Source organism: Aulonocara stuartgranti, assembly GCF_965226115.1.
Source record: "Aulonocara stuartgranti genome assembly, chromosome: 3".
NCBI classification, from domain to species: Eukaryota; Metazoa; Chordata; class Actinopteri; order Cichliformes; family Cichlidae; genus Aulonocara; species Aulonocara stuartgranti.
Window position 1 is genome coordinate 77,280,134 of NC_138941.1, and position 12,282 is coordinate 77,292,415.

Genomic DNA, 12,282 nt, shown 5'->3' on the forward strand with positions numbered 1-12,282 from the left:
TCACTACTTCAGTAATGACAGAGGGGCGTAGGCGTGCTCGTGGGACAGCTTCCTCCAGCTGTGGAAACCAGATGTGGAAGCAGACTCCCTGATGTTGCAGTCCAACACCAGTGTGAGCAGAGAGGACTCAGCTGCTGGGCGGAGCTTATCTTCCTGTCCTGTTCAAATCCAGCATGAAACTCTTCTTATGTTCCCTCTTCAGTCTGATCCTGTCTAACAAACATCACTGTTCACCTCCTCCTCCCTCTGTGACTCCTTCATGTCCACTTTACTCCTCAGTAAGTCTCCACAGCTCCAAACCAGCTCTGCATTCAGAGTTAGTCCACGTTCTCACCTCCATCTTCAACCTTTCCTCAGCCAGAGTGTTGTGTCTGTGCTTCCACAGGCCCCGCTGGTTTACAAACTTGTTCCTGTTAACGGAAACAAGATGAACAGCTTTTACTTGCTAGCAAGGGAGGACCGCTCGGTGTGTCAGGAAAGCACTGAATCCACCCACAGACGACCTTTTACTGAACACAGTTACAGTACACACAAGCACCACCCATTGTAAAACCCCCTATGGTCAACAAACATAAGGCCCTATGTGTGTGTGTGTGTGTTTGGGGTGCGTTTGTGTGACCTCCTGCCCACAAAGGATGATAAAGCAGGAAGCTTACTAAGCAGCAAACAGAGCCCTCACATAGATGTGCCTATAACAAAACACTGCAGCCTCCCCACCAACAAACTGGCTGGAGAGGTGGTCAGAGACAAAGGAACGTCTTTGATCAGGCTGCTTGAACCAAGACTTACAAACTTAAGTAACACAATGACAACATTTAACAATTTGACTCCCACACAGAGCACTATCCCCACATGCTTCAAGACCACGACCATCATGCCCCTCCCCAAGAAAAGCCCAGCCACTAAACGCCTGCAGACCAGTCGCACTGACTCCCATCATTGCAAAGTGCTTTGAGAGAGCGGTGCTGGCCTACATCCAGAGCAACATCCCAGACACTCTGGACCCCCTGCAGTCTGCCTACCGGCCCAATAGGTCCACGTCAGACGCCATCGCTGCTGCCCCTCACTACTCCCTCTCCCACCTGGAAAACAAAGACCTCAGGGTGCTTTTTGTTGATTATAGCTCCGCCTTCAATACAGTCGTCCCTCACAAACTCATTCCCAAGATCCTCAGCAGCTTCTACAGCTGCACTGTGGAGAGCACACTGACCAGCTGCATCACTGCATGGTACGGCAGCACTACTGCTATGGACCAAACGCCTGCAGAGAAGATGATCAGGACCCCGCTGCCCTCTGCATCCACCATCGCAGAGTCCAGAGGAGAGCTGCCTCCATCCTCAAAGACCCCACATCCCCCCAACACGGCTGTTCACACTTCTACCGTCAGGACGATTTATTGCGCTGAAACACAGCAAAACAATTCAGTGTTACTGGCGGCTTCCATTGTAATAACTGGCCTGCGTTACTTTTGTAGCATTACGTGTAATGGCCATGTATTAATCAGCCCTTCACACAGAGAAAATGACCAGTAAACAATAGACAACATAACATGTACTGGCTGGTCTATTTCCTATAACTTTAACTGAAACCAGCTAACAGTTTCCTTTCACCTTACTGATGGAACAACACGGTTACAGAGATTAATGCAGGAGGCTAACATGACTTAGCTAGCGCACAAATGTTACTAGCATTACCCACAGATAACGTGAAACAACTCCCTTATTCGCTCACATTAAACACCATATAAACAAGAATTACACTCCAAACATGTTAAATAAGCATCAACTTTACATAAATGTATGTAGTTCTCGTATTTTGCTCTCACCTGAAACACAGCAAAACAATTCAGTGTTACTGGCGGCTTCCATTGTAATAACTGGCCTGCGTTACTTTTGTGAAGGATTATTTTGCCAGTTACCCGTTTGGCTGAGCCGCCACTGCCACCTACTGGCGAAACTAAATATCGCCCTAACATCACATCAGGTGGGAGCAAATGAGCTTTTCGCTCTGTGTTATGATGCAAACTATTGTCACAACAAATAGCAAAAAAAGATGATGGGGGGTGGGCACGAACACATAAGGAACACATCTGAGACTTGTTCTTAATGCGCAAAATACTCAGGGTGCCACATTTGCACATCAGGTCATCTTTCATATCAAGCTCATAGCTCCTTTGCACCCCTTTGTGGTGTAACACAATGTGCACTGTTACAAGAATGTTTTTCTTTCTATTGTTTTCTATAATTTTAAGTTAAGCAGGACAGAGTTCTTTTAAAGAAAGATTTACTTATATTCTCAAAAGTTAAGCATGACAGGCTTCTGTTTAAGAAAGAGGCCTGTTTTACTGTGTTAATGTTGTCATGTTGAGCTAAAAATAAATGGCTAAATGATCATTTGTTTCCCATGTGTTCATATCACAAAGAATAGAATATGCATCTACTTAAATCAACTTCAAGTCAAATGGCTAAAAAAACAATTTCACACACAAAAAAAGAGCTAGAAAATTCACCACACTGGGAAGGGTGAACTGGGTTGCCTGGCCCTGGCCACGAGGTGTCCCTTATTTATTTTTCAGGGAGTTGGCAACCCTAAACTGAACTCTCAAACACACAAACAAACCCATTAAACACCTGTAACTCTATCAATGTCGTACTGTTAAAGAAGACTTTACTGTCTAAGGGATTAACAACTTCATTTTAAAAATCGTGCAGGCAGCTATTCAAATTAGTCACACCGTGGGATGTAAGGAGCTCTCTGATGCTCCAAAAGTTGATTCTGTTCATCTGGACGTAGCGTTTTTCTGGGAGAAACATTTCATCATCATCAGGTGACGTCTTCAGTCTCAGCTGACTGCAGGTTCCCCCAATCTTATAAACAGTAAATTTGCATAATGACTGAAACCAGCCCACTGCAGGAACAATGGGCTGGGAGGTCAGTTCCTTAATCATAATTATGCAAATTCTCATGACCATTGATCAACAACCACTGATCAAAGACCACTGATCAATGGCCATGAGTCCCATTCACAGAGAGTTGGGGAATGGCTGCAATCACAGCATTGTAAGATGGCGAAAGATGTACTCTTAGGCCCCTCCTCGATTCAGAGATGGTCTAATTGTTATTTACTAACTAATCTTAAATGACTGTTCAGCACAGAAATGAAGCCCAACAATCATGTTTACAGTCCCGTGGTCTCAGCCTCAGATACTCAGCTAATCAAAGTGATGTCATGACAAAAATGAACGACCAACAAAACATTTTTCTCCTTCATTTCTGTCACACAAAGCTGTATGTAACATTTCTCGCGGTTAGTATCATGGTTGCTAGGTAACCTGAACAGCGCGACGAAGGCTAGACCGTCCCATTTCACAAGCCTCCCACTTCCGCACTTATCCTACTTATAGTACGTGTACATAGTACACGTAGTGCGCGTACTTCAAGCGTGCAGACCCTGAATTGGGACACAGCCACAGTATCCAGGAGGCTCCTTCCAGCTCACCTGTCCCCTGACACCAAAAACAAGTACACACAGCCAGCTGTCAATAACTCTGCCAACTTCCTGTTTCCTCCTGCAGAGCCCGCCCATCAAGGAATCTACAGCTGTGTTTATCAAGTCCACGTTTCATCTCATAAGTTGTCCTCTGAGAGCCACCTGCTGTCTGTCTGAGGTAAGAAGAAGCAGTAGATGATGAGATCATGGGAATATTGAACAGTGTTGTAGAGCAACAACAACAACAACAACAACTAGCAACTCTTCTCTGCAGCCTGATATCACAACAAAGCATGCAAAATACACCCGAGTCCATCATGTCAATATCACGCTTTGCTTCTCCAAACTGTGAATTGACAAGCATGCAGAAGATGCACTAGACGATATATTCAATGCCAAGAAGTCAGCAGTGTCCAAAGAACGTATGAAGCACATTCCAATGTCCTTCTATGCCAGAAATTGTTAAGCTAGGCAGCTAATATATATTTACATGTAAATGTGTTCATGCCTTTCCAGAGATTATTTTCTCTGTTATAATTATTCTTTCTTTGAAATGAAATATCTCCATCTGCTGTTACTGCAACCTACTGCAGAGCATCAGCTTGCACCACACAACTTTTGAACCCTTTGGCTCCTGCTCGCAGAGCTGCTTCTTATGTGAAAATCAGTCGACACCTTTGTAGCTGAGAATGAAGCGTTCAGCCTGTTTGGACCTTCAGAGAGAAGTGATGCAGTCAGTCTGATCTGTGCGCTGTCATGTCTCTGCAGCCTCACCACAGACGGGAAGACGCTCAGCTGGTGGAGTGTAACCTCGGCATTGGTGCAGTGAAGAGGGAGGAGTTTAGGGAGGAGATTACTCGATATTTAGAGTATTTGTCATGTTCCCCCTCCACTGTGTGGATTCCTGCCTGGCTTAAACTTCTGCTGCTATGCTCATTAAACTCTGTTACACTAAACCCACCTCTGACTACGAGTCTTCCTATAAACCAACAGACAGAGGAACAGGTCTGAGGTGAAACTAACACTGATTCACTGTCAGAACAAAGTTTGTTTAAGTTGAAGACATATTTCTCTTATTAAAGTTCTGGTTTGGTCTTTATTGAATGTTGATGTTCAGTTAACATGATATTTCCCTTTGTCCAAACACCTGCACTAAGATCAGTTTTGTCTGAGTCAATGGATGCATTCCAACACTCCATGTTTCAAACTACCTGCTAAGTTTTTACCTGTTGATTTACAAAAGCACTCTAAACATTATGAGACACTTGAACTGATGAGAGTGTGGTTAAAGTCCTCTGTAATCACTTGGTGAGGTTGCCGTGCTTCAGCCTTCAGGATTATTATAAATTAATGTTTACTGGAGGCAAACTGGATAGATGGAGGGAATTTTACTGCAGTCACAGAAATCCTAAACAGGAAGGACAAAGTGGAGATTACTCCAAGATGTGACAGTTATGGAGTGTATGCACTTATAAACTCAATCGATATTTAGTACTTAAGTACTGAGTAGGTGTATTTTTTTATTTCTCATCTCTCTGTCCATAATGTAAAAGAGAGTCTGACTTAGAAAACAGACTGAGGCCTGAAGTTGTTCGATTGTTGAGGGGTTTTTTGCAGAATATCAGGTGAAAACTGTCTGACTTCATGCTCCTGTAGGCCTAAATCCAGCCAGACACTAGTGTTGTTGTTGCTTTACATTGTAAGGTAAAGACCCTACAATAAGAATGAAACCCCCAAAAGTCACATGACACCCTGTTACCAAGCACTTTGACATCAGTGGGAAGGAAAACCCTTTTAAAAGGAAGAAACATTTGGTAGAACCAGGGGCGGCCATGGGGGGAAAAAACATGCTGTGGAAGAGATGAAAAGCAAGTATGATTCCATGCAGAGAGGTCTATTAACACATAGTGACTGAAGAAGAAACACCCAGTGCATCATGGGAATCCCCCAGCAGCCTACGTCTATTGCAGCATAAGTAAGGGAGGATTCAGGGTCACCTGGTCCAGCCCTAACTATATGCTTTAGCAAAAAGGAAAGTTTGAAGCCTAATCTTGAAAGTAGAGATAGTGATTTTTAGGAATTCAGCCACAGACTGTTGCAGGCTTTGACTGATTACTGTGTGGACTCTCCACATTAATGTCAACCGTCTAATGCACAATAAAAACAGTCAAATAACTAAAGCAGTTCAGCTTTCAGAATATTAAAATACATTTTACAGTAGTGCCATCTTTCTTTCCATTTACTTATATTTTCTTAAACACTCACTCATCCATGTGACGTCGTCACACTGAAGTTATATCTATATATACTCATTATATCTGAGTTTAGCTTTCCAGTAGATCCAGCTGCTCAGTGAGTCTTACTCCTTTACACACTCTGGGTTATGTTTGCATCATGTAATACATATGTGTATGTTATGTGTCTCTTTGTGCTTAGTTTGTGTGGTTTTTCTTTTGTTCAAGGTTCAAGGTTCTTTATTTGTCACATGCATAGTTATACAAGTATAACACACAGTGAAATGTGGCCTGACACGCTCCTCGACATGTGCAAAAATTGGGGGGGGGGGGGGGGGGGGGGTGTAGAGGAAGAACATATATATATATATATATATATATATATATATATATACACATACATTGTGAAGATGGCTGAGGTACTTTCGCTTATTAATGCTTTATAAGGGAAAACAGTCTTAACTTTAGATGAACACAAAATATTATTATTATTACTAGTTATATTATATATAACTAGTAAAAGCCTGAAATAAAAATAAACTACAATACAATGATCATTTCCGTAATCGAGTATTCCACTGATTATTCTAGCAATTAATTGAGTAATGGTATGAGAAAAACTTTGTCTTATTAACGTTTCAAAACCGGTCGGAGCGGGCACACTCTGTTTGGTGTGACTATTTTTAAATCCCTGTAGAACTGGAACCACGTAAGGTAGCACAATAATTTTTTTTTTCCATATGAAACATAAGAAACCGGAGGAGTTGTACTTACATCTTGTGCCATCAGCTTGTCCTCGGTCACGGTTTCCTTCCACATATAGCTTTGCAAAAATTGCATAAAAAGCGCTTGCAGCAACAAAAATATAATATCCCATATGTATATACACGCACACACACATATGCATAAGTATATGCATGTTTGGTATACATATTTAGTAATGTGCATACAATCTTATATTTGTTCACATTTTAATTCTTGCAGTTCTTGTATTCCTGTTTCTTGTATTTTGCACACCTCTGTTGCCTGTGAAGCTTGCACACAAGAATCTCCCTCACATGTGCTGTACCATGTACCAGTGTGCCGTGACAATAATATTGATTGATTTGATTTTGATTTGAACACAAGACAAAGACACAAGGAGAACCTCATGAACAAGGAAGTAAATGATGAAATGACTGAGATCAAAAGAATGTCATGCAGATGTCACACAAACAACAACACTAGACACTCAGAAAGAAACAAATCACCTGACGTTATGAAACAGCTCAAAATGGACCATAGTTAGACATCCAAAAATAACTTTTTATCAACTGCAGAACACCACTATGTATTATACACATTCACGCCCCTAACAAACCAGCCTCTCTGAAACTGTTTTAAGACCTATGTTATTAATGGTTGACAGCATGTCAAAATGCTTCTAACTGCTGATATTTTTTGCCTTTTTGGTGGCTCCATAATGTGCTTATAATGTTCCTGCTAGTGGGTGATCATCCCCAGATTCACCTCAGATCCAGTTCATGCAAAAAATAAATCCCTGTGTCTTTTCAACAGTTTGAATCACACAATGAGGCAGTGATGTCATTTCAGAGAAACAAGGACTCGTTTATCTTTGGTGACGTGATATTCTGAAGAATGATATGGGCCTTAACACAGGCTTCGTTTGGACACGCCCCCTGTGCTCAACACAGGAGATAAATTTCATCATTTCATGAACTGAAGCTATTTCCATGTATACTGTGAAAGATGTAGTGTGTACCTGTAAAACCAGGTAGCTTTGGTATGCATGTGTTGGATGCACCTTTGCTGTGACTGGCTTGATGCGAGCTGTAGAAACGCATCATGTTGACTTTAATGTTGACTGGTTCAACCTTTAGGTGGCGCTGTTTCTATTTGTTCCTGTGAAAGCTGTAACAGTGACAGACTTGGTTAAATGAAGGTGTATAAGTCATGTAGATTCTTGCATTTACACAGTGGTTTATTTGGGATAAGATAATAAGAATAAGATACTGTACACCATAGAAAAGAGTGAAATACAAAACAACAGAATAAAATATGGTACACTCTTAGAAAGGATGTGTTAAAAAATGACACAAAAAATGTGTTGTTACACTATTAACACATTTTGTGTAAATTTTAACATAACATGTGTAAGAAAATGTGTAAACATTGAAAAAATGTGTAAAACGCTTAACACACTTGATGTGTTGCACAGTTTAACACATTTTGTGTGTTATTTTCAGAATCTAACAACAGGACCTAAAATTAGCAGCTCAGTAATTTGATGCTAGCCTTGTGTTTAGTGAAATAAATTGTAGATTAACAATGTATTATAACTATATTAACTGAATAAATAAAATGTTTAGTTATTGTTTGTTTTCCTTAATCCTTTCCTCATTACTTTCAACACATAAAACATTTTATAATGTAATGTGGACCAAGGTGTACTAAAATTCTGAAAGAGGATTAATTTTTTATTTCTCAATATGTATGGCATACCAATTAATGGCCATGGCTATACTATAAGCATAAGTATCCACAAAGAACAGGCTTAATTTTGACCGTAACATGTGAATACAATTGAAGCAAAAGTAGAAAATGAAATGAGTAAGAACACACATGCTTAAAATTGAAACAAATTCTGCCCAGCAACATGACATACCGGCGGCGGCGGGAAGGGGGCGCTATCTTTCGCGCCAATGAGACAAAGGAGACAAAGATGGAGGTTAAGTCGCCTAGTATGTTGTCAGACCTTACAGTAAGTATCATTTACCAGTTTATCTTAATGTACTGAAAATATGCCGGGTTTCTGGAAGAATGTGAATTTATATAAATTAAAGGAGTTTAGAGTTTAAGTTAATTACTGCTTAACTATACCTAGCTAACCTTAATGTAACAGTCTTGCTAACATATCCTACTCTTAATTTTATTATTAGTTCTTGGATTTCGTGCCATACTCCATTAGAGTTAATGTGTTTTGGTAGTATTTTTATGTATTACTTTATTCATGTATTTATCTATTTACTTTATTTATGTATTAGAGTATTCAGAAATTGCTCTTAGAACCAGTGTGGTAGTTGGCTAGCGGCTCCGACAGGCATTATGTTGTCTATGAGCAACGCCAGAGTCAGCACCTAACCGTAGCAGTGTTGAGTAAAATGACAATATTGTCGTTAGCTCTGAATATAGCAAATGTAGTTATCACCGCGACCATTCGTTTACTAGCAGAGAATAGGAATAAAGACTGAGTAACTTTAACATGAAATATACCTCATATTGACAGAGATAATTATTTTTTCAAGCAGTTAAAGCAGTTTTTGCATCTAGTATGATTAACTAAAGTATGTGCACATTCTTTTTTAAGGCTTATTGCTGGAAACATGCTCTGATATAGTTTCTTTTTTATGCAGAACTTCTGAGGAAGTAATAGTCAGTGTTATTTAAAAAACCAAACAACAGCAACTTGACCATGCAAATTATCTTACTTATTTAGCCATGTGTTTCATTTTTTCAGCACACATATGACAACTTAGAATCTGTCAAAGTCCTTGTAACCACTTTTATAGATGAGAAAGAAATTTGTAAAAAAAAAAAATTCTTATTGTCAGCAGTGCCACAGACATCAGACATCACTATTAGTCAGGATCAGATTTATTCACCAAGTAGCAACTAGAAGATAAAATCAATTTATTTATTATTCAGAATTTCTTTTAGTCATTGCGTTATAATCACGTAGTTAAGAAACCGCCTTCTTCTGCTGCAGCTTTTTGAGTAAACTCGTGCTTTTATGCTCTGTGGAAATTTGCTGTCATGACTTTGAAGATTATTGCAGAGAGGTAAAGTGTCTGGTGTTGCCTTTACACAGTCTACCATTACCACAGAAGAACAAAGTCAACCCCTGAAGTCACTCAGGAAAGCCCCACAGATTCTTAAGGAGTATGAAACCTGTCGGTGCCATCGAGGAGGCTCCTTGTGAAGACTTGCATTGGGGATTTGGTGGAGAGGTGTGGTTAGTAAGTATCGCACTTTACTGTACTTTGTTAAAATTTTGCAATGAATGTTTTCCTTTAAAAATGTTGAAGTGCACAGAAGTAAAAAAGTTTACCTTTGTTTTCCAGTTACCCTCTTAGTGCAGAGAAGCTAACTGTAGCAAAAAGCATCCTCACCACTTTTCCACCCTTAAGTGGCAGGACAGGGGGAAGGATTTGTAAGTAAATTTAGCATTTTAATAATGTAAATTCCACTACATACTGTAAATTGCACTTGTTCCCACTTACTGTGTATCGTTTAACCTTTATCTAATTATTTATTAGAGCTTTTTTTCTCAGTTAAAATTGCTCAGCTGTTACCCATATACCTCTGTCCTTTCTTCCTCAGGAGCATTATTATGATCCAGTCTCTCATTGTGGATTCCTAGAGACTAAACTGCGCAACCTTAGACGGAATCTCGACCAGGGGCAGAGACATTATAAGAAGCGAAAAGTGACAGATGACTGTGGTGAAGACAAGAAGCTCAGGCGAGAGGATGGGAATACCAGCAGCACAGATGAGTGGGTCACCCAAGTTATTGCGGCCCTCAGCTGAGAACCTTCCAATTATCATGTCAGGCATGGAGGAAACATACACCAGTCTCAGAGCCTGGAATATTCGGAGAGTACCCACGGTTTTTGGACATGCCAAGTCTGGTAAGTTGCTTGGTTCTCTGGTAATGGTTTATGTACTCCTTCTCCACTCAGTTGTGTTTTGCATACAAAGTATATAACAGGAGTGGATACATTTGGAGGTATGTTTATGAGCTCCTAGTGAATATTTTGAAAGTTTTATAACTTCAGAGTTTGATCATTACTCCCTGCGCACTGATTACAATGAGCATCACTTTTCACATGGTCCAAAATCTTAGTCGTACCACCAAATGACTATCTAATAGTAGGGACATCAAATGACAATGCAGAAAGTGCTGCTCGTGGAAGTGAAAACCCTACAAAAAATCACCTAAATCTGTATGAAACTCTGCTTTCAGCAGCACTATTTTCAACAAAAAAGCTCTACAGGACAAACCGCAGATAGACAACATAAGAAATTGTCTGCTAGAAAGTTGAACATCAGCTAAAAAGTCCTAATTTTTTCTCAGGGTCTGATGGGACCCAAATCATAGCTAAAATTAAGGAATAATGGACTTGTATTCAAATACCACTCCAAGTAAATTGTTGTTTCACTGTGTAGGTAAGCTTGATGTGGAATGGGTAACAGAAATGTGATACTGTAAAGTTTGATTTTAGCCATACAGCTACCAAATGGACAGAATGTACTTTTGATTTAATGTATTTAATGCTTCATTTTAAACTTAAACACTTCTTTTATTTCCGTAGGCTGGACTTGGAGTTTGGCAATTTTACAGGAGGAAAGGTGGATCTCTTTTTGCGAAAATGGGAAGCCAGTATCATTCCGAAGCTCAAATCAGTAGCTGCCCTGGAAACAAGAACCCCCCCGCCATGTGTTAACACACCTACTCCCAACAGTTGGTGCCAGTCGTTGCAGCCTTTTTTGCACTGGTATGTATTCAGTAAAGTTCTCACGGTATTTACCTGAGGAAAGCATTTGTCTACACCTCACTGAATACTATCTTTATCTTCCCCCATCTCCAAGCCTGGAACAAGTATTGCATCGCTTTGCAGTGATCCTGAAGCATCATCCACAACACACCAACCCCAGCTGATATGCATCGGTGATCTAAAGAGGGCAACCAGGCAGTACATCATTGTTGCTAAGAATGACAGAGTAACCATTTCTCTGAATGATGGCCTGACGTGTGCTGTGGATAAGCTTTTCAAACTGTACTGGGTATGTAACTTGTCCTATCCAGCACCACTTGGCTCCGTCTTCACCTTCTTTGAGTTTGTCTATGACCTGCCGCTGTCCACCCAAAGGAAAACCAAAGTACTGGAGCTGATTGCACAGATTAAAGGATGCAAGTAAAATGTTCACCTGTCCAAAATGTAGAGAGTCTCTGTTCACAGAGGTGAGAAACCTCATTTGGCATCTTTGTCAAATACACTGCTTATCAGGACTGACCATTTTTATGCCTATGCAGTGGAAAGGTCAGACAATATGAACTGATTGGCTGAAATTTTTGATTTTTGTATTTAAACCCAAGGTACAAAATTGTATAACCTGGATGCTATATTCGCCAAAATGTATGTTTTTCTGTTTGCATGCAACTGCACATTTGTTAAATGTTGACAATTTGTTGAAGATGACAATTGTTACCTTTAAAATTTTTAATTCATGTATTGTCTGGATTATATCAGAACATTATATATATATATTGAAAAAATTGAAAAATTGAAAAAAGGGCAATCATATATATGATTGCCCTTTTTTCAATTTTTTTTTGACATTTTAATGATCTAGAGAGATAGAAAGCTAGTCAGATATGAATTTTGTTTGATTTTGTAAAGTAAAAATTGTGATATAGCTTTGGCTAAAATTGCATTTAAAACATTTTAATTGAAAAGATTCTGACAGTTGTTGTTCATTCAGTTTGTAATGATTTAT

General features: G+C 39.7%; 1 long non-coding RNA gene across 3 annotated transcripts; it reads left to right on the plus strand.

The window, feature by feature from the left end:
• Positions 1-8,394: 8,394 nt before the first annotated feature.
• LOC309703349 lies at positions 8,395-12,030 on the plus strand. Of its 3 annotated transcripts, none has more exons than XR_014275870.1 (6): positions 8,395-8,485; positions 9,593-9,740; positions 9,846-9,934; positions 10,105-10,412; positions 11,097-11,279; positions 11,374-12,030. It is a non-coding gene; the product is annotated as an uncharacterized lncRNA (long non-coding RNA). The 3 variants fall into 3 exon arrangements; XR_014275871.1 differs by lacking the exon at positions 8,395-8,485 and adding an exon at positions 8,603-8,707; XR_014275872.1 differs by lacking the exon at positions 8,395-8,485 and having other exon boundaries at positions 9,364-9,740.
• The last annotated feature ends 252 nt before the right edge of the window (positions 12,031-12,282 follow it).